Below are 21,432 nucleotides of genomic sequence, written 5' to 3' on the forward strand. Positions count from 1 at the left end.
CTGTGGCTCCCGTGGGGCAGGACACTGTGGTTCCCATGGGGCAGGATGCTGCGGTTCCCATGGGGCAGGACACTGTGGCTCCCGTGGGGCAGGACGCTGCAGCTCCCATGGGGCATGGTGCTGCAGTTTACGTGGGGCAGGACCTGCCCGCAGCCGCCCTGCCGGCAGTTTCTCCTGAGGAACAGGGCCCTGCTCACTGCAGAGCAGAAATATCCCAGCCAGGTGCCTCAGGCACATGGGCAGCTCCTACCCCAGCGATAGCAACCRTCATAACATGAGTATTTATGGTGCACCTCTCTTCCCCAAGCCCTGCACTTGCGCTGCCATCTGGTAAAAATAGTGCTGGACTCATCATCCCGCGAGCTGGCTGATTCATCCAGGTAAATATAATGGTCCCTGTGTCGGAGGCAGAGAGGGAACAGGGGCCGTGGTGAGGACAGCAGCCCGGGGTCCCGGCCGCCCCCATGCACCCGTTCCAGCCGTTGCTCTCCAGCCGCACACGGCGAAGCTGAAGCAGGAAAGAACAAATGAAAGGCTGTGCAAGCCAAAGGGAGCCGCAGCCTTGGGAACTGCGCACAAGGCTAACGGGCATGGGGAGGACGCGGTGCATGTGGATGGAGGGTCGGAGAGCTAAGCAAGGAGACCCAGAGGGCTTCCRAGCACGAGGCAGAACCTGCAGAACTGGCCAAGTGCAGAAGTCACAAGGAAACCTGGTTCCCTACCCCGCTTACAGGATGTCCCAGGCAGATGCCTATGGACTCAGATTGATTTAGCAAGGCACGGTACCCGAGGGACTGATTGACTGATTGATCGGTTCTGCAGCGGCCCCCGCGGCCCCGCGCGCGGATTCATCACAAGCAATTAGGCGGCAGTGCTGTGCAGCCCCGAGTGACAGCCGGGCGCTCGCCGCCGCGCCGGGCCTCCCTCCCCAGCTGCGACACGGAGCAGGGGGGGCCCCGAACACACTCCGGGGCCGGGGAGTCTCCTGGGGAGAGGGGGCAGAATTAAGGGATTTTGAGAGCATTTAAACCTGTTTGCTTTCCCGGCCCCCGAGGCGCGCCCTCAGGCGTGTTGCCTACCCAAATTAGGCCAGTGTCAGGTTTGTTGGCTGAGTGCAGGCTTTCCGTTTAATTTTCCTCACGGCTCTCGCTCGCTGCCGCCCCGTGTGGATAGCTGCACCAGGATGCAAAGCATTGGGGCGGCATTTTGTCAGGCTCCCTGACTGATCTGCTTAAACCTGACTGCTCATGAATATTCCGATGTGAGAGAAGCCGCCAGGATGTTCTTGCGGTTAGGGCTGGAGGGACCTGGATTCAGCCCTTAGCTCTGCCAGTGGCTTCCGATGGTTCCTTGGGCAAATCTTCTGACTTCCTTGGACCTCAGTTTCCAGGTGAACAACGCAGCGGATGRGTGAGCAGGTGACTTGCACAGCCATGTGTGTAAGTGCCAGTTTAGAGCTTGGTGAGGTCCTAGCCTTGCTTTTCTCAGTCACTTGCTGGCTGACTTAGGTCAAGCTTTCCTCTCCCCACCTCTGTTATCCCATCTGTGAAGCAGGGCTGATGATATCCAGGTGGTTTCCAGCAGAGCTGTTGTGCTATAAATAAGGATCAGCTCTGAGGAACAAAAAGGACGGTGGGTCCTGAGGGTCTCTTTGTGTGTGCCGGAGCTGTCTGTCAGAAATATTTGGCCTTGGCCACGCTTAGAAAGAAGAGTCCTGAGACCAGAGCGAAACGCCTGCATAAACTGCAGGTGAGCACCCTGGAGGAAAAGCATCATCCCACGAGGGAACACGTACAATTGACTCGTAGAAGTGAATTCGGACAAGTTTCCGCGGCTAACGACGTTTGTTTTCCCCCGAGGTGCCAGTGGGCAGGATGCAGCCGGTGCTGTTAAAAGCTGAGCCTGCAGCTCGGCTCGGGCAGGGTGTCCAGGAGAGCCCGCGYGGGACCAGCGCCGCCTTCCCCAGGGATGAGGTTTCCCTGCGCCCTGCTCCGCTCTTGGGCTCGGGTCTGTGCGGATGCTGTGCTCCAAGGCGCGGGGTTTGTGGCTGGGGCTTGGCGGGAAGGGGGTCCTGGAGCAGGGAAGGCCCTTGCAGTGTGATTGATGTGTTTTATTCCCGCGCAGCAACTTGCCTGTTCTACTGCTTTATTGCAGCCCGGCGAGGCCGGGTTTCCGATCTCGCCCCTGCTCCTCGCACGTGGGAACAGCTGGATGGAACCGAAATTTCACTTGCCTTTGAAGAACCAGCAGGCCCCATAGCCAGAAAAAACATTTACTGAAGAAATAGTAATAGATCTGTTTCCCTTTCGTCAGGGTGAGGAAGGGAGCTCTGATGTTGACGTTTCTTGAGCGAGATTCAGAAATAGCTGTCTTGAAAATGAGAGCGCGATGTGTTAGCAAAGCGGGAGGGCATCCGACACCGCTCAGCCCTTGGAAGCAGCACCAGGCTTGTGGGGACGGCCCTTGGCTTCCTCGGCTCTGATGGGCTTTGAGTGGGTATGGCTCTGAAACCAGTGCTTCTGTTTAGTGGTTTCCCTTAAAAAAAGAAATATTCCTGCTGCAAGGATGCCACTGCTGAGGAGTTATTGCTGGTCCTGGCCTTGACATCTTGCAAAGCTTGTCTAGCCTCAAACGCTGTTTACGTGAAGCCGAGCGCTCGCCTGCTGCAGGGCAGCTGCAGAGCTGGAGCTCTCCTGAGCTGAGACTTACCCAGGTGAACAGGAGCAGCTCCTAGCTAGACACCGACCTCCGCCACAATGCGCTCACGGCTCTCATTGTGTGTCCTTTGGAGGAACTGGTCCTCGTGGGGTGTCAGGCTGTCTATGACCTCTAGGAAACCTCATGCGAGGAAGACTTACCGTGCTGAGAGCTTCAAAGCTGCTACCTAGGGGGAAAAATTGAACTTCTGTCCCATCAGCTCTTCATTTCTTCCAGGGGTGCTGAGCTCTGAGACACACAACAGCCCAGGTTTTGGTTTCGCCTTGGAAAGGAGATGCCCCATCCTGACCGTGGTATTTGCCCTGCCCTCTGTCCCTGCACAAACACCACACCAGTTTCCACTGAATCTCTTTGGGATGTGGTTATTTTTTGTGCCTATCACTGTTCTTGACACTCTTTGACATTCTTGCCTATGCTCCCCGTAGCACTGGATAAATGTCCTCAGCAATCCCGGTGTATTGACTCAGGCACGGATGTGGCTCCAGCAGCCACTGGGCACCGTCAGTGGAAGTGGCTTTTTGCACTCATCAATCCCTGGCAGGATTTGACCTCCTCCGTCAGCTGCTTTTCCTGGGAAACTCAGCCAAGACGGAGCTCGTCGCCGCGTTTGCAGTGGCTTGGCAGTGGCTTATGAACTTGGGAGGCTCCTCATACTTGGGCCTCGCTTGCCTTGCCCGCTCTTCCCTTCCATTTGTCAGAGCTGCCCATGGCCTTTATTTTCCCATTCTCTCTTGTTTTCTTTAGTTTTGATGTAGACACAGAGGAAGGGAATGTGRTTTCCTTCCTATTTTTTACCCTAGTGCAGACAAGTAGGGGAGGAATATATTGCTGATAGGAGCAAGAGGATGATGCACCAGGGGAAGAGGAGGAAGGTCTAAACTGCAGTGCTGGAGCACCTCTATGTGTGACCTGGCCAGAGCTAGACTGCCCTGCAGCAGTGCCCACAGCAAGGCCTCCGTTTTTGACATACATAAAAAAATGCTCTGTTCTCTCGGCCAAGGGAATATTTCAATTAGATCTTAGCTGTGACTAAGCCATGGTCTGGAAGGCAGGGTTAAGCTGGGTCCTGTATGCCTGAGCATGTAGTGTCTTGCTTTCGCCCTGCGTCTCCATCATTTCTGTGAGACCAAAGGCAGCTTCTCTGAAATGCCGGGTCTGGTGACCAGCAAGCAGAGTCAGGAAGAGGATTAGAAACGAGGTGTTGAAATGAGGTGCCACAAAACCCTTTGTTGGCACCGCAGCCGAGGAGAGAAGGAAAATGGAGGAAAATATTTCTGGTGACTCAAAGTCCCTGCCCTTGCCCTGGGCGAAGCGCAAGGCAGCAGGGCGAGCTTGCAGGCTGTGCGCGTGCCGCACCAGCTCCGCTCTCTGCAAGCTCTCAGGAGCTCCAGCGGAGATCGGAGGAGTTGCTCTGAGCGCGGAGGGAACGCGGCTGCCTTGCACAGAGGATCACCCTGTTGTGTTTTGGGTGGAATGAGTCACGGAGGGTGGGGAGCGCCGGGCTGCGGGGTGCCCGGCCCCGCGGGAACGGCTCCGCACCCGGTGCATCGGCTAGGCCCAGGCCGCGGGGCACGCRCGGCGGCGGAGGAGGGTGTGCAATGGGTAAAACACGGCTCTGGGCTTGCTCGGCCAGAGCAAAACGCAGGCAGGAGGAAGGACGAAAAACCCCAGCTCAAACGGAGTATTCATTTTGGGGTTTTGGTGATGTCGTTGCTTTGGCCCCTTTCCCTCTTTGGAGGAGAATTGAGATCAGAATGCAAAGTCCAAACACTTCATGCTGGAAATGCCCCGCTCAGCTAAGCGTGATCCGTCTTAGGCTAAACTTGCAAGCAGTTTCTCTCTCCAAAGTGGCTATTTCCAGTGAACGGTGCTTTTGCCACCCGGTTACACGGTGCTGAAGGCAGACACTTCCTCCTCTTCCCCGGTGCTGCTCTGCAGAGAATCCACCCTCCCTGGAAATGCTTAAGTCGAGGGGGAATATTTTCCTGCAAGCCTTGCTTAGTTCAAACAATGGATTCTGGGAAGTGCCATGGCATATGTTCTGCAGAAAATCAGGGTAAATGACCACAATGATTCCCTCTGGCTTCATGCTCTATGAAGCTATTGTTTGCAATGTGTTGCATGGGTGTTTAGCTTGGCCCAGCATGTCATCCTCTCTCCGCTCTTTGAATAGACTCTGCTGGAGAAAATGACTGGAATAAGCCTGTTATGTATTTGCTTTTGGCGTTATTATTTTTTGTTTGTTTGTTTATTTCTCAGGAATTATTTTAAGGACCTCAAGGTCCCCGCAGCGGGAGGGGCAGGCCCGGCACATGTGCTGCACGGCTGTTCCTGTGCTCCGAGCCCGCCAAGGACGGTACAGGAATGGGGCGGCTGCTGCTGGCCTGGACCCCTTTTCCTTTCAGGTCAAGCAGCTTGGCCAAGGGCGGTTGCTCCTTGCTTCTGCCCTCGGGATGGCAGGAGGTCCCTGAGCTGCATTTCCATTGGAAAAGCTGCTTTGGTGACGCTCGCTGTCCCTCCAGCTGCTGGCAGCTCCCTTTGGTGACGCTGTGTGTGGTGGCCCGGGCACCCGGCCACCGTGCAGAGCCAGGGCATGGGGTGRCCGCTGCGGTGGTGCCGGGCGGCCCGCGAGCTTCCCGGGAGATTCCCACGAGCTTCCTGGGAGCTTCCCGGGAGCTCCAGCCCCGTGGGTGACCCCTCAGCTCCGGACCCCCTCAYTGCAGCCGCCCGCTCGCCCGCGTGTCCCGGCTTCGTTCTGGCAAGTCCTCATGCAAGGAGCAGATAGGGACAACCAGAGCCAGGCTCCTGCTCCCCCACATCCTCCTCGGGGAGCRCAGGGTGCTCCGTCCTGCCAGTTCCCTGCTCTGACACAGGCCCAGCTCCTCCTGGATTATTCCTAGCAGATATTTGCCCTGTGCTCCCATGAAGATTCGCAGTGCTGGGGAATCTGGCACTGCCCCAAGCAATCTGCTCCAGCGACTTGCTATCCTTAGAACGGCTTTTGTAAACACCAATCTGGATCCTTTTTGCTGCAATTTGAAACTATTGTCATTTGTCCCATCTACACAGCKATGGCTTGTTTGCGCTGGTGTCTGAAGTGCTGTGAGAAACCTCAGGTCTCAACAACATCTGGTTCCGCATGGACCCCCATGGTCCCGGTGGGAGGTCACCTCCTGAGATGCCTCTTTCCTGGCCCCGGGGCCAAGAGGAGCAGGGGACGCTTCACTCTGCTGTGAGCAAAGAGCAGCCTGCATCGAGGCAGCTGCAACGCGGCTTCACATGTGTCAGCAGCTCTGCAAGCTCCCGAACAGACCTGAGAGGTTTGCAAAGCTCCCGATCTCCGCTGACGGCAGTCACATATGGCCAGGCTGGAATTATCCAAACCGCAGCTAAAGAGCCTGCTCCTGAGGGCAGGAATTTTGCTGCCTCTTCCCAAGCAAAGGCCGTGAGCGAGGAGCCCCGCTATAAATAGTGAAGGGGGAAAGGAAGGAACAGATGGGGGAAAAGACAAGGAGGAGCAAGAAGAACGAGTGACAAGAGAGCAAGTGGATGTGCAAGAGGAAGCCAGGAGGGGGGAAGGACCAAGAGGGAGCTGTAATTAGGGCAGGTTTAGTATGCATGAATTTTGCTGGGTTTGCAGCAGGAGGCTTGCCCGGCAGCTGCAGAAATGATTTATTACATGCTCACTACATTTGCCCTGTAGGAAGGTAAATAAAATGTACACACTGTCCCATTTACTCAGACAATCAGGGGGATATGACCTAATTTCTCCTTCACTAAAATGTTCTGCTCACCAGGATTGGACCCGCGGGGGTGCTGAGTGCCGCTGCCCTCCCAGCAGTGCTCCAGTGCTGCCTTTATCTCGTGGGTCCTCCACTTGGAGATGYGCATTAAAACACACGGGTGCCCTGGCGCCGGCCCTGGGCTCCACGGGCTCCACGGGCGCCAGGGAGTGGTGGCAGCATCGCGGTGGCGGGAGGTGCCAGCGCCAAGCGCTAACGCAGCCGCGGAGGAAAATCCGCCCGCACCATCTGTGCGTTGGATTAGGCCGTGCGGCCCCTGTGACAGCGCGGGGACACAGCGGCTGAGCCAGGAGCATCATCTGGCTYGGGCATCTGCTGGCGCGGGGCGGCCGGGCACGGCTGGCTGCGGCGCCCGCGCGGGGCGGCTGGGGCTGCGCGGCACATCGGGAGGACGGGTCCCGTTATCCACGTGGTGCCGGCTCTGGGAAACGCGCTCCAGGAGGCCGGGAGCCGAGCACGGGGACTGGCAAGAGCAGCCCCAGGAGCTAAAACCCTCTTATTGCGGGCCAGCGCGGGCAGAGATGGTCGGAGCCTCCGGCATCCCTGGCTGCACATCCTGGGGTCCTGGGATGGCTGTCACCAGCCGTGTCCTCAGCGCCCTTCCCTGTCCCGCTGGCTCCAGGCCCGGCTCTCTGCTCCATGCCCATGAGCTGCATCCCGTCCGCTCGGGGCTCTGCGCTCCAGCCCAGCTCCGTGCCGCCCATCCAGGGATGCAAAGCCCGAATTGCACAGCATAAATAACCATGACTGTCCAAAGAATGGTCCAGGAAGACCGAGGCTGGAGGGACACTTGAGTGCTATTAGACCACACATAAATTATTTTGCTCAGGTTTTTCACTTCTACATGTCTAATTACAGTGCGAGGAGCCTTTCAAGGGTGGCTCGGCTGCCAGAGCCTGCAGCCCCTGGCAACTGCAGGGATAAGCGGCTCCAACGTCCCGCCTTGCCTTGGAGAGAGCCTGGTGCCAGCAAATGCCAAGCGCCTGGGAYGGTGTCACCCGTGACAAAGTGGCTGCATCCCCGCAGGCTGCCCCCCGGGTGTGCAATGAGCCTCATCCCAGCCCTGGGTCCTGCCCGCCTTGCAAGGAGAGCACTTCCCTGGCTTCCTCTCTGCGAGCATCCTGTGCACACCCATGGGGTACTCAGGAATAAACACCCACGGTTAAAGACAGACCGTGCAGTGGCCCTGAAAGCCAGAGGGGCGACGGGGCCGGGGGAGCCGGGAATGCAGCGGGTCGGAGGGCAGGGTGCYGGGGGAGCGCGCCGGGGCGCTGCAGCCGGGGCGTGACGAGCACCGTGGTAATTAGGGCCAATTTATACTTCCAGGTCAGAGGGTCAGCCTGTCTTGTCATCGATTTGTACGTGGGTGATAAAGTAGGTGGGCAGGGGGTGGGCGGCCTGGTGGGGCCGGGGGCGTCACGGGGACAGGGACATGAGGGAGTGAGGGGGGGCACCCCGTCCAGCGCACTCGGGGGCTCCCTTTGCTCTGCTTTGCTCATGAGTTCTCTTTTCTCTCGCTTTTTGGCCTTTTCACCCCGTCACCCTTTACATTTCTTTGACTCCCACCACCTGCCCATGGTGCTGATTCCCTGTGTGTGGCAGCAGTCGCCCCTGGTGTCCCTMGGCCACTCAGCGGGCACGGTGGCTTGTGCTGCTCTCCTGCTCCCCAGTCCTCCCCTGTCCCGACCTCGTCCCCCACCTTGTTGTAGGCGACTTCTCCGYCTTTCAGGATGAGCTTGGACATGACCCAAGCGCGTGATCCCTTCGCTCCTCCCTGCAGTCGCGGTAGCAAAGAGCCCACATAGGCAGCCTGGGAGATGGGGCAGAGACGCAAAAGATGGCACTGCAAATAACAAAGGATTTCATTTGAAGAAAGCCCTGCTTGCAAATGGGAAAAGCGGAAATTCACCAGATAGATAMATTATTTGTTCACCCATCTGCAAGTTGGGTGCCCAGGGGAGCTCCAGCTCCTGTGCTGCGAGCCCRCTCCAAAACGCACCGCTCAGCAGAATCCGTGCGCATTCTTCCCTAATCTCCTCCTCAACGACACATTTGTGGAGATATTTCTGCCATGTCATTAAATACAGGGGGGTTGGGGGGATGCAGGCTGCTGTGCGTGTGAAGGAAAGCGCCTCGGTGCTGGGGGGAGCCCCCTCCAAGGCTCCGCGCGCCCCGCGCTGCCCTCGCCGCAGCCCGGCGCTGGGTGGTCTGCCTCTTAATTACAGGGTTAATGCGATGTTACTATCTGGAGAAGTTTCTTAACCTGATAATGAGTAGGAAGCAGCTGTAGCTTGGAAAATGTAATAATTGCAGAGCGGAGCGGCGTAATTATAAGGTGTGTATCAACTGCCTCCGTGTTTGCTTAGGGAAGACTAAATCCCCTGCAAAGCGGCGGCAGTGACGGCGGCGGCTCTGCTCGGTGCGGGAGGGCGAGCGGGGCAGGGCCGAGCTCCGGGGCTGCAAGAGGTGYCCCCAACCTCCAGCCCTTCAGCTCCCATCCCTGGAGCAAGCAGGGGTGCACGCTCAGGTCTCAATGGCACCAGCCTCCTTCTCTCCTCAATGCATGTGGATGTTGAATAAATCCCTCATTGGAGGCAAAAGATGGCCTAGGGTATGTGGGACACAGCRCGGTCAACTATTTTTTTTTCTACTGAAAAACACAGATTTGGCTAAAACAATACATTCGATGCATTTTTGCTGTGTGCGCACAATTATTTCCCTGTAGGAAGAAAAAAAATAAAGATAAAATATGCCAATATGGAAAATAAAACTAGGTCAAGTTTTCAATGCATTGTAATAATAGCGATTGTGAAGCACAAAGTTTTTCATCACTTCTGTACAATGCTCTCCTTGAGATCCTGCCACAAAGGCAGAGCCTCTCCTGAAACACATTTCTGGGCTTCATTGCCTGCGCAACCTTTGCAAATGTCTTTCTTTGATCTTTAATAATTACCCTGTGCTAATGCTTTTGTGATGTGATGAATGAGTTTGAGAGGCGCGGGGAAGGGTGAGCAGAACCCTTACCTTTCCCTCATCAAGGATCTTTGGTCAGGGCTCCGAGCGCCTCCCRAATCCCGGCCCGTGCTGCAAAGGGGCTCGTGCGGATCTATTAGGCGGCTGGAGCGAGGCCCTGTCGCGCTCGTGTCAGTGCTGCTCCCGAGGGAGAACCTGCCCTCTCCGCCCTCTAATTAAGGAGGGGACGCTCTGCACAACCTCACAGGCTTCCGAACRCTCCCGCCTGCTTTGCGGAGCTGCAAAGCTCTTTCCTCCAGGCTGCTGGCCGGGAGAGGAGGGTGCGTGCCAGGCTGGCCGGCTCTCCAGCACCAACCCCGCTGGAGGAGCAAGGGAAGGGCCATGGAGCRGGGCCGAGCAGCCCCGCAGACACCTCCGCAGCGACAGCGCCACGGAGCCAGAGCCGCGGCCAGAGCCAGCGGGGCGTTCCTTACACTCCCGTGTCTTGTTTCCATGCTTGGGCAAGCTGGGAAATGTTATTTCTGACTCTGCCCTGCCTGTACCAGGAGACGGCTCGGATGGGGCTCACTCAGCGGGAAACTCGAGGGCAGGCACAAATTCTGCTCCCTTTTCCCTGCCCTCTTCACCCACATGCAGCCGCGTGCTCGCGCAGGGAGCTCTCTCCCCACCAGGCCATGGCATCCCCATTAAAACATTCCAGCGCGACCAAAATGAAGATAGTTGTGGCTTTGAACGTGCTGACAGCGCCAGGTGGGGGTTCGTGCAGGCTGCCGCACGTATTCCCAGCGCAGGGAAGAGAGGGCTGCAGCAGCAGGAGGGATCGGGGAGGAGAGCCATGGGATGGGACACCGGGAAGCAGCCCGGGAAGGGCCGGTGCCCAAGGAAGCGCTGTGCTGGCACCCTGGCAGCCCCCAGCCCTCTCCTCCCTTGCTTCCCTTGTGGCCCCGGCGTCCTGGACCCAAGGACAAGTGTCCCCTGCGTGTCCCCTTCTGGGATGGCTCCAAGTGCAGGCGCCAGGTTCCCTCCCCTGCAGAGCCCCCCGTGCCAGGAGCCTCTGCCCCGAGGCAGGGGACGGTGGTGGCCGGCGCTTTCTGAGGCCGGACGGCTGCAGGGGAGCTGGCCCTGCTGCGGGCAGCTCTGCGGTCGGGCAGCGGGCACGGAGCGGGGCTGGCACCTGCAAAGGCCTCGGACGGGGCCGAGCCGGCTCCGGGCCCGCCGGGCCCCGCSGCACCGCTTGCATTCCAGCACCTTGGCTTGCTGCTTGCTCCAGTGCCGCCCGGGCCCCACATGCTGAAAATCAGCAGTGGAGATTAAGGCAGTGTTTGCAAACGGCTGGTGCTGCTAAATCAAAGCAAGGGGATTAGCAAAACCGCTTGGCTTCTCAGTTCTGCTTTTCTGCTGCGACCACAACACGCAGCCCAATAACTCGTCTAATCCCCACAGCATCCCCTTCCTGGGAAGCAATCCCGTCTGCTTGCCTGCTCCAGAGGTGGCATCCCGGGCACCTGGAGGCTTCCTGCCTTGCTCACCCATCCACATGGGACGTTGGCTTTGGACAGGATGCGTTAGGAGCTGAGAGACCTGTCCCTCACACAAGAATGSATTGAAAGATGCAGGACAATAATGAAGGAGTACTTAGAGGTTTTATTTTGGTTGGATTAACTTGATTCATATATACTGACAGTCTCAAAGTTCTTTCTTTACAGGAGGACTAACTTCATAACAGCCTCGTTTTTACAAATGCCAAAGGGATTACAAGGAGCAACTCTTCTGGTTCCAATGGCTTACCGTTTCCTATTACCTCGCTCTGGTTTTAACGGATTAAAGCAGTCTTTGCCATATCGTTCAGGTTTTCATCATCCAGGGTGAAGTGTTCTGAGCTGAAGTTTACTTCCAGCAGATTTTCAGAAATTTCCRTAGGAAAACAATTCATTTGGATTCYGAAGGAAAGGAGTTGAGGGGGGAATATCTTTGTTTTTCTCATTTTTACCAATTTTACCCTCTTAGCTTGCTTTAAGCAAAGGGATTCATTGGGTGCAGTGGAAATGGACCCTACCCATTTACCCTCACTGCAGCCTCAGCAGGGCTGAAGCACGTCATCCCCCGGTGCGCGGGACAGGCTCCCGAGTGGTGACCGTCCCAAACGCAATTCCCGGGCTAATTGCTCAGCATGGGCACCCCACGTCCCGCCGTCACCCGCGGTTCAGCACGCAGGGGTCCCGGCCGCGGCGCTTCCCSAGGACGGTGCCTTCCCTCCCGCTAAGGTCAGTGAGATCAAAGTACAGGGAGCTGCTCAGGGGGCTGGGGGGACCTAAATCTGAGYCGGGATTTGTCCAAACCCCCTTCTGGGCTTTGTGTTTGTGAGGTGCTGTGGGACAAAGGCATTGCCCTACTAAAAAGTGGGAGAAAATTTAGGACTGGAGAATCAGGGACAAACTAAGCAATCTCTTCTCAGGTTCAGCCCAGCCCAGCAGTTACCTCCAGGCAGGGGCAAATGCCAAGGAGAAGCCTGTTGCTTTAACAGCCCCTGCTTCTGATGCGGCTCTTGCCCAAGGCCTGGCTTGGAATTGGCAGCAATGCCCCTTTCCCTGGAATCAGGGCAGCCAGCCTCCAATACCCCCCATGACTATAACTATACATCAATATGTGAGTGCATGTTTATCTATATATGCGGAATCGATAAAAAAAGTAACATTTAAGAAGCCGTAACACAGCGTGCGTCATTGTCAGGAAATGCGGCAAGTGTTAAAAGCTTAATGGACAGTGGAGCAGCGGATTTAAGTGAGTTGTTTGCAGACTTCAGCATGCAGGACGAGAGGGAAATCAAAGAGAGAGAGAACAAGAACTTGGAGGGATTTGGAGATGCTGCCTCCGGAGCTGGTAATGAATAAGAATGAACACATTGAAACACCAGGCTGCTTCCAGAGCACAGCTCTGGCACGCGCTCTGGCACCCGCTTTAATTTTATGCTGTAGTTACCTGTTCCGACCTCAAATAAAACAGCGATTCCGGTGGGAATGTGAATTAAACCAGCTGCTCAGCTCCCTGAGACGGGCGCTCTCCTCCTCTTGCCGTCGCTGCCCTGGGGATCGCGGCCGTGCAGTTTAAACCTGTGCAGGCAAACCCGGGCGCTCAGACAGCCTCCTGGGGAGGCTGCGGCTGCACGGTGCCAGATGCAGAGCGATAAGGGGTGTGCACCAGGGCGAGCTGCCTGGCAGCACTAGGCTCTCGCGGAGTGCCCGGTACCCCGCTGCAGGAACAGGCTCCTTTTCCAGGCSCCGAGGCGGGCAGGGAAGCTGGGAAGTTCTCGCTCCTCCAGGAGGTGGGAGCAGGGAGGTGGCCAAGCGAGCTGGCTGCTCGCGGAGCAGCTGGGGACCCCAGCGGGATGTGTCCCCTTTCCCGCCACCAGGCCCTGCCTTTGCTCTGTGGGATGGGAAACAGACCCCTGGGAGAGAGCTGCAAAAGAACCAGCTCCGTGGCGAGGGAGCAGACCTGGAAAAGCTGCTGCTCCAGAAGCGCAGGACAACATGACTGTGTGGCTGCCCCAAGTCCTGCCTCCTTCTTCCCACTCCCTTCCCATCTAGCCTTGGGGGGATTTTTGCACTGCTCCAGTTCCAATTAGACCAAAGGGAGCTTGTCCAGGGTCTGTGCTTTCAGGCCCAGCACAAGAGCTGGGCATTGGCTGTAGGACACAGAGCATAGCTGTCCACATTGCTGTGATGCTGCGTGAAGAGGCAGCGGGACACCATGGATGTTCAACAGCTCTGCTCAGTGTCAGGAGGGAGCAGGGACGACACCGGGTGTCACTGCTCTGAGGATGGTCGTTCAGAGCAAAGGCCTTGCTGGAAACGCTGGGGCCAGTGTGCAGCCCCTGGCCTTACTGAGACTCCCAGCTTGGACATCGGCTCACAGCCACCCCAGTCTGTGCCTTGCCTCGCCCCTCTTCTGTCACCCAAGAGTTTATCTCTGCAAACTCAGGCAACACCCCCAAGATCCCTCTTCCCTCGTCCTAGACACAGTTGAGAGCTCATCCTCCCCACGCTGCCCATGCMGAAAGGGTTAAAAGCGCGGCTCCCCGCGAGGCTACGCTTCACTTGATAATATCATCGGCTTGTGACAGTGTTAATGTGGGGATCAGGTGCACAAGGCRGCCTGCATTACCCTGGAGAGAGATGAGCTGTGTCCGGAAGAGCCAGAACTGGATACGTGGCATAATTGCACCAGGGCCCGATGATGGCTTCCTGACCCTCCCCTCTTAACAAACCATTAGCTGCCCCCTCGACAAAGAGCCTCCTCCGGCCTCTTGTTGCACGAGCCTTTCCTCCCTTGGCAGCCGCCTCCGCCGCAGGCGATGCTGCCGCCCGCTCCGGGGGCTGCTGTTCCCACCGCCCTGGGAAACCCCTGGGGCCTCCCACCAATTTAGTCGCTCGGGATGCAGCAGCTTGGAGAAGCAACCGACACCCTTGGCAGCTGCCCCCCTGCATGGCCCGGCCTCCCTGTGCCACCTCCCTGTGCCCTCCCGCGTGTTTAACGCACGGGGAGATTTTTCAATATATATTCAAATTGCTGCAGCTGCGAGGGAGCTTGAGGCTGCTGTCCCTGCTCATTGCTCCCTTCTGCCCTTAACGCTTCCAGCCATTGATAGGGAGAGGAGAGCGGAGCCTTTTCCGCTTCCCAGCGCCTCCTCATGGAGTTCAGCCTCGGAGGGGAGAAGCCTCCTCCGAGGAGAAGCTGAGGGAGCTGGGCCCGTTCAGCCTAGAGAGGGGACCTTTGAGAGGCGTCTTACCAACGTGTATAAATACCTTAAGGGAGGGAGGCAGGAAGATGGGGCCAGACTCTTTCCAGTGGTGACTAGTGGCAGGACAAGAGGTGATGGCCRAAACTTGAAGCACAGGAGGTTCTGAATTTGAGGAAAACCCTCTTGTCTGTGAGGGTGACAGAGCCCAGGGACAGGCTGCCCAGGGAGGCTGTGGGGTCTCCTTTGGAGATGCGCAGAAGTCACCGGGGTGCGATCCTGTGCAATGTGCTCTGGTGCCCCTGGTGAGCAGGTGCCCTGGTGTTGATGCAGGGCCAGGAGCGGGAGCAGCAGCCGGGCTCGTCCCAGTGCAGGTGGCCCAGGTTTCCCAGGGAGCTGGGGGTGCCGACGGGGAGCTGGGTCCGAAAGCGGGTGCCCACCCAGGCAGGCTCTGCAGGGGCGGTGAGCGAGGGGGCTGCGCAGCAGGGCTGCRGGAAAGAGCCCTTCTGCAAACCCTTGCTGTTAAGTAAACAAGTAAAAGACCAACAGGAATGGATCAGGAGGGGAACTATCTCAGATGTTATTTCCTCGAGTGTTTGAGTACACAAGCCAGAGCAGAGCAGGGAGTTAAGCTCTATCTTACATGTGCTGCGTCTTGCCAATAAACACATCTAAGGTTGCTGTGCTGGGTAGGATGCCTCAGCTGAACTTTCTGCAGCATAAAACTTGTCTTGTTGTGGCTGGTTATCTGTATTCCACAGGTACTAGCAGTGCTTGCTACAGGGCACGGGAGGATACCTGCTTCGCCTCAAATTTAAGTTACCAAAGGGAGAACAAGCTTTTCCATGCAGAACTGCGGTGCAGGATTCAAACACCAGGAGCAGAATCCTCCTGGGGATAACCTGCAGTCCGCTTGTTCCCCATGTGTGTTTGCAGAGAGGCCCCGTAGCTCCAGCAGCCGCTTGCAGCACYGAGGAGGACACGGGACAGCGGCTCTCGAGGCCTCGTGATGTCCCCAGGCCCCTCAGCCGGCGGCTGGTCCCGGTGACCGACTAACCCAGGTGTCATCCACGGCTCCCAGTCCTGGCTCCATTGCAGGGCATCTTTGCTGCACACACATCTCAGCTCCACAGAGGAACGGGGTTTTCGTGCAGGGTAGCTAGACGTGAAATGAAAGCTGTGCCTTTCTCCCACAGCCTGCTGTCTCTCCCGGGGCCTTCCCTAGGGCTTTCTCCCTACACAAGGGTGTCTTGTTTTTAATCAACCTCTTTCACTGMTGTCTTTCCCCCACTTCTTTTGCCCTTCCTTATTTGGCTATTAACCAGCCAAATAACTTGGAAAAATCAATCTCAGAGTCACCTTTTTTTTTTTTTTTTTAATTAAAGTTTCTACTTTTTCACCTAAATCTGTAACACAAAGGATAGAACTTAATTGATGTTCTCAGCATTCCAAAGAGGCTGCCACATAGGGCCCACATAACACTAGCCGGCTGCTCCTTTCCCCAAGCAGGGGCACGGGATCATAAGCATTTTAGACTGAAGTTCCGTGTTCTCTTCGTGTAGCACCAAGCCTCACCCACCTACGTTTCTGCTCCTTTATTTGTCCGCCCTGCAGCCTTTAGCTGCCTATTCCCAACCTGCCACGCTGCTTGCTCCCGGGGCGGCTGCGACTTGGTCCCACACTCCCTAACACCTCTGCATCCTCCGGGCCCTTCACTTGTTTTCGCTCCTTAGCTCGCAGCTCCTGCAGGCGCAGCCGCCGCGGACAGCTGTGATGTATTAGTGACAAGCTCCCATTATGCTCTGCTCTTGCACAACAATAGATACTCATGTCTGTTTATACAAGTTTGAATTTGTCCATATAAATACGGTGTGGAAGAAACAGTAGACTATAGATTGCACACTGACAGCTGAAAGATTAAGGGAATCCATTAACTAAACCAACTGCCTGGAAATCTTATGCAGAACATACACCTGAAAGCTATTATTGCTGTCCTGTCATACTACTTTATCTCTTTATTTAGGACCCTTTTTGTTTGGTTGAGGGCTTGGACTTTTCTTCTTTTTTTTTTCCCTTCTTTGTGTGTGTCTAATAATGTAAACTTGTTCTGGGGTAACAGAGGAGCCCTTGATTAAGTATYTAAGTATTTTCTGCTGAAGAATTTATGAACTCTGAGCCAGCACTGTCCTTGCCAGATCCCATGGAGCGTAAGGGGAGGGGGCACTCGCCGGTCTCCGAGCTGTGCCGTGAATGGCCTTGGATCAGGTTTCCTTGCAATGAGCTGTTTGCATTGCTCTCAGGGGCGACTCTGTCTCACTTCAATATCTGGCTGCACTTAACCTTTTTTCACCTGAATTCTCTGCATCTTTTGAACGCTCCCCGGCCCTACCTCTCCCAGCACCTCGCTGATCTGCAGCAGCAGCCTCAAATCAGGCTCAGGAGTGCCTGAGGCAGCCTGGCTTCCCGAGGGGCTCCCGGGGCCACTGTGCAAGCTCCTCTCTTCTCTCCTGCTTTAAGCTCATAGGATACTGGTTGCCCCAGTCCCGTGAGAGCTCCCGGCTCTCCAGGCTGCTCCTCTGCCTGCTCTTTTTCTCCCAGGGGAGAATCGTGTCAGGGGGGCTGGAGGGAGATGTTATCTCCCCCTCACTTTGCGGTAGGGAAGGCGAAAGCAGAGCTGTGCAGCCTAGAAAGGTTTGGAGGAAGGACCGTCCCAGCTCCATGCAGTTCTGCAAGGAAGGACGGAGCCCCTGTGCCTCCCCAGGGACGTCCCAGAGCTGGCAGTGAGCAGTTTGGGCCTGCTGGGCGGGAGCCGCGGGGCTGACATCCACCATGCACTGCATGGCAGGGGAGCCAAGCTGCAGCGCGCTGCGGSGCTGCTCTCAGCCGTGCAGCAGCCAGAACACTCCTCAGGCACTCTTTGAGAGGGCAGCCGCATATAAGTATACATACATGTTCCTCAGGCATCTAGAATCCGGGGTAAAGCCTTAAATCTTGACCCCGAAGTGGTTCTGTTAGTGTAAAGTGTTGGCATTCACGCAGCTTCTGTTCGCCATGAGCCCGGGGCGCCGGGCTGCAGCGCTGCAGGGCTCCGCCAGCACCAAGGGCTCTTCCCGCTGAGCCTCCGCAGCCTGGGCCTCTGCTTCCCGAAGCCGCTTGCCTGAGACAACACCCGCAGGCCAAAACCTCCTTCTTGCCCCTCTTCTCCCGCCCGCTTGCACGCTCTCCCTGCTGCTCTCCAGTGAGTCTTGCTGGTGGCACGACGGCGCAGAGCTCTGCGAGTCCGCAGGTCCTCAGAGGATATTTGCATCTACACGTCCGGGCTGCACTGCGTGCCTCAAATGGTCATCCCAAGAATGCGGTTTCTCTTACTGCTATTGCTGGTTGTTTGCTTCTGCACTTGAAATCACACGGCRGGTGGTACTTCTTTTTTTTCTTTTTTATCTTTTATCTTTTTTCTTTTTTAAAGTGAATGTTACACTTAGCAGAAAGATAATCTGCACAAACGCAAAACTTTTCGGCCAGGGGGCTGCCAAGTTTCCCGCGCCTGCAGGAGCACCGGTCCGTCCCTTGGAGCAGGAGGGCAAATATCACCTCCGACAGAGACCCGTTTCTCTGGTGATGTGCGAGTGATTAATTCTGTCCTGAAAGAAGAATAAAGTTTCAGTCGTCGCTATTGTCAGGGGACGACGGCCGCCTCTGCTCCCCGCCGCACAGATAGTAACCATGGCATCTGCGTCTGCCATGCGCCTCCTGCCACCCGGGCGCTCTGCAAACASGAGATGCTGAAAGCCCTGGGACTGGTTCGATGCTCTGGGATGTAAATTCACATTCGGGCCCCTCTCCCGGCTGGAACTGTTACTGTGTTACTGAGAAGTGAGGAATTTGGAAACACATTTTTAAAGGTTAGTGCAGCTGCTGTGTCACGAACTCGCTAGGAGCGGGATGTTTTCCTTTCTCTCTTTTTTTTTCTTCCTCTAATAAATACCCGTAGGATCTGTCTAGCTTCTGAACTAATCACTTCACTTGTAAAATGTCAGCAGAACAGGACTGGAGAGCCAGAAAGGCCTGGGGAAACGGAGGTGTTGGGCAGAGCCCCGGCCGGCGGCGACGGATCCAGGCTCCCGGCTGGGAACACGGTCCCATTCCCGGCTCGGCACCGCTCTGCTCAGCCTAGAGCAGCTCCTGGGCATTGCGTGCACCAGGACATGAGCACCTGGAGACCTCGGGACACATTTACCCGCTCAGCTCTGCAAAGCACAGGGCTCCAGCAGCAGAAACGGGACCTGGATGAGCGCGTGCGGTTCCAGGGCACCTTCCTGCTCCAGCTTTGGTGCTGCCCATGGGAATTTTCTAGATGTATCCGAAGGCTCCTTCAGAGCAGACACCGAACCATGTAAGGTTTGTGCTGGGGGACCCCTGGGGACGCAGAGCTGCCACCCTCGCTGCTCTGCTCCGGTGGGTAACGTTCCGCACCCTGCATGGATGCTCTGGAGACAGGGATGCTCCGCAGTGCTGCCCGCTGCTCGCACAGCCCGACGTGGGCAGAGGGGCTCGGACGGGAGGCGGCAGCAGGGCGAAGGAGGAAGGCAGTGCTGGCACCCGGAGATGAGCAATGTGCTCGCGAGTCCTCGGCGCCTCCATGCAAATCAGCCCTGATTGTGCCTGAGGAGGCTCCACGCGGCTCGGGCTCGTTTGGGCTTCGCTGGGGGGAGATGCTGGAGGTCGGCGAGGCGGGGTTGCTAGGCAACAGMCCCGTATATTAGGAAGATAAATCCCGTAATAATGGAACGAGCCGATACTTTCGGTGCCTGTTGTTTGTTTCTTTCTTTCTCGCTGGTTCTGCTCTCTTGGATCCCAGCTGCTGCATCGGGGAGCAAAATGACCTTTTAATGCCCCGAAGGACTGAGAGCCTTTATCCGTGCTGATGGAAACAGTGTGATCCGGGGCTTTGCTCATCCCTGGCAGCGAGGGCTTTTTTGCCGGTGGTTCCGTACTGGGCAGGAGGTGGTGGTGGGGAGAGTGGGAGGTCTGGCCAAGACGAGAGCACCGTAAAGGCAAATCCTGGGCTTCCTGGGAGCAAAAAGAACATTCGGAGAAGTGAATTCCTTATCTCTGCACACATCGCACCCAGGTGCTCTGAGATTTTGCAAAAACRTGTGTATTTGAGCTTCACCTGTCTCACAAGAAAGTGCATTTCAGCCTCTCCTCCGAAGTGGCTGTTGAAGCCGGGATTTGCATGCGTGGAGGATTCGTCCCGGCAGCGCTGCCACGTTCAGCCAACCCGCGGCCAGGGACGGCACCAGGTGACTGCTCTGATCAGCTGCGACTCCAGCTAGAGCACAGCTTGAATATTGAACACCCACAGGGAACTGTTTGCAATCAAGCCAAAAAAAAAAAAAAAATCTGCTTCCCAAATGTGTTTAAATACTTCCAAACAACAAGAAACCTGGAGGAAATTGCAATGATTAAAGTGATCAGAAATGTAGGCTTAATTTGTCAGATATATCATTTGCTCTGATTTGTTCACCCGGCTCTACTATTTTCCTTTAAAGCAGTTCAGGGTTGCAACCGGGATGCGGAGAAGTGACAAGGTTTGCTGCAGGCTTGAAGAAATCCAGCTTGACGAGCGTTTGCTGAGCATCCCTCCTGCTGGAACTAACTCCTCCTGACACACAGCGTCCGGGCCCTGGGATCCGGCGGCGGGAGCTGCCTCCCTGTTATCCCTCCTTGCTGCCTCCCTGTTATCCCTCCTTGCTCCCGGGGCTGCTTCCTGCAATCCCGGGAGGAGGTGAGGAGGAAAACGCTGTGATCACTGGCTCCTCATATCCCACTTCCAATCCTCTCCACTGTCCGACAGGCAATGGAACCAGTGCAGCCACTGTGGGCTGCAGCCCCCGATGCCGGCGGTGCCACTTAGCCCCTAACACTGGCACTTTGTACTTTCCGTATGCAATTAGCTTACAGCACCATGGTAAATATTTCATACCTTATAGTGAAGGTTGTTTAATTTTTTATTATTTTAAAGCTGCTCATGAATGTTTTACAGAGATGATCTCCTCCGGTGGACGGCGGAACGGGGGAGCGAGGAAGGTTTYGTGCAAAGCGGGTATGGGGATTGCTTTCCAGCCACCCAGCGCCCATGGCAGCTCTTAGTTTGTTCTGCTAATGAGCATAGCTGAAGAAGGGTGTTGAACAAAGCATATTTAGCGAATACGCTAGCGAATATGACACTGGGTGAAATAAATGCCTGTAATATGCTTCTATGCTCCTATTTATTACAACCGTAATTAAACTGCCTTTCATACCAAACTTGCCTTTTATACATTGACTCAAAAGAGGGCAAACCAACTCCACCAATTGCCRGGAATTCTGCAATTATCAAAAAAAAAAAAAGAAAAAAAAAGAAAAAAAAAGAAAAAAAAAGAAAAAAAAAGAAAAAAAAAGAAAAAAAAAGCCATTGTTGGCGGCTGTCTATTGGATAACTTTTATGAAATACATTTCATATCCTCAGTCCAACCCAGGAGTCGTCCTCGCAGAGCCTGTGCTCCACCACTGTCTTTAGCAGACAGCTGAGCCTCTTGCTTTGCCATCTACAAGTTAGATGTCTATTCTAAAGTTAGGTGAGATGAGAGTCCCTCCTGCTACCATGACATGAGATTCCATTGCACATGAAACAAAAAGCTGCCAGATAAGAGGATGACTCAGCCAAAAAGAGGGAGGCTTCTTTTGCCCTGTTATTTCAGTGCAGAGCCCCCCAAAAAGTCTTTCAGGGACCAGCTGGTCCCATGTCCTCTTCTCCCAAGTACTGCATTTCTGCCATTTGTTTCCAGCACAACTATCTGGTTTCTCTATTTCTTTTTCTCTAAGAAGAAAGCAATGAGGGACTTTTTGATGTTTCCTGCCCTGTCTCTTCCTTCTATATAGGTTGGGAATCCCCTTTAACTCGGAAACTTGCTTGTCCCCCTGCAGAGCCAATTGAGGGTAAAGTTGGTTTTCTGAACCCAAATTAAGTCTTCAAGAAAGGAGCTGGGACTTTAATCACAGCCAGTAACTCAACCATGCACTATATACTCACCAGCAGTGGCACTTAAATCTGTGCTCCCGCTATCCCGCTCCTGCCCACATTCTTCGGCAGTTTAATAGAAATGTATTTCCCAAAGCTTTAATGGTCTGTGAGTCAGATCAGCTCCTTCCAGTTACGTT

The sequence above is a fragment of the Nothoprocta perdicaria genome, unplaced genomic scaffold (assembly GCF_003342845.1).
Source record: "Nothoprocta perdicaria isolate Ctin4 unplaced genomic scaffold, notPer1 scaffold_124, whole genome shotgun sequence".
Lineage (NCBI taxonomy): Eukaryota > Metazoa > Chordata > Aves > Tinamiformes > Tinamidae > Nothoprocta > Nothoprocta perdicaria.